Below are 1,438 nucleotides of genomic sequence, written 5' to 3'. Positions count from 1 at the left end.
CATATCATTTCCCCCTTTAATGCATGCTTAACTTGTTACACTTTGGCATCACTACTGTCGGAGTTACGAATTGGGCAGCTGTTGGTGTTCCTACCACATCATTTATTAAAGTACGTACCCTAGCTATTATTAAGGGAGGAAGCAGGGAAGTATGATGAGAGTATGGGAGGAGTTCTAGCTGCCCGCTGTTTTGACCCTGGACCACAGAAGTAGAAAAGGCTAGGTGCTGGCAAAGACCGCAATTTTTTCAAAGCTGATGGAAAACAATATTTTCCCTTGAGTAATTTTATGCTGTTGGTTAACTCTAGAAATTGTAATAGACAATGGAGTTAGGTATAATTTGCCAAGCATTTCTCTTTTCAGTTAAGCTACAGATGAAAACAGATAAAGTTTTTTTTAAATGGGATATTTGGTTTGTATTTCCCCTAGCAATAGGTATTTGGGCTAGAACAGCTGATTTGACATAGACACTACTTAGCTTTGTCTCTTGAACAAGTATTTCAAGCTGTCCAATGATTGTTATTCGTGCATCCCATCAGGTGCTTTTGGTGAATTGGTACTTGGCTTCATTCAGGATTAGTACACCAAGCTGGACATTCCTTTAACTTTGAGAGCTGTGGGAGTGATTAAAACTACTGGGATCTCCCTTCATAAGACTTTCATACTAATCTGCTGGAGGTGCAGTTAACGTTGGGGTTTAAGATATAGTTAGGGGATTTGAATCTCTGGACTGATAATGTGATAGCCAGGTCCTGAGCCTCAACAGACTCCAGCACCTACAATCTGATTTATTGGACTTACCACACTCAGCTAAGATGGAGTTGAAGAAGGACAATCACCACACCATGGAGCCTAGAGTGATTACAGCTGAAAATGGGAGGATGGCATCCAGCATCCATGTGGAATCTGAGCCTCCTCTTGACATAGAGGTGCAATGGACACAACCAATCCAATGTCCACATAGAAGAGGTGGCATTGGATTGGGAAAAGTGGACATGGTGGACGATGGGTATGGGGAAGGGCAGGAAGAGATGAGAGGTGGGGGCGTATTTGGGACATGGAGCTGCCCTGGATGGCGCCTCGGGGGTGATCACCAGACATCGTGGATCCTCACAGGGCCCACTGGATGGGATGGAGGAGAGTATGGGCCATGATGTGGACCATTGTCTATGAGGTGCAGAGGTGCCCAAAGATGTACTTACCAAATCCAATGGATGTGTCATGATGATGGGAACGAGTGTTGTTGGGGGGGGAGAGGGGGGGTGGGGGGGTGGGGTTGAATGGGACCTCACATATATATTTTTAATGTAATATTATTACAAAGTCAATAAATAAATAAAAAAAAAAACTACAGAGTAAATTTCTTTACATTTTTGGCTTTAATTGAGTAATTCCTGGTAATTTCTTTGACTGTTTTTACCAGGCTCTGTTTTCTTGA

Source organism: Dasypus novemcinctus, chromosome X, assembly GCF_030445035.2.
Source record: "Dasypus novemcinctus isolate mDasNov1 chromosome X, mDasNov1.1.hap2, whole genome shotgun sequence".
NCBI lineage: Eukaryota > Metazoa > Chordata > Mammalia > Cingulata > Dasypodidae > Dasypus > Dasypus novemcinctus.
Note: the sequence above shows the minus strand (reverse complement) of the source record.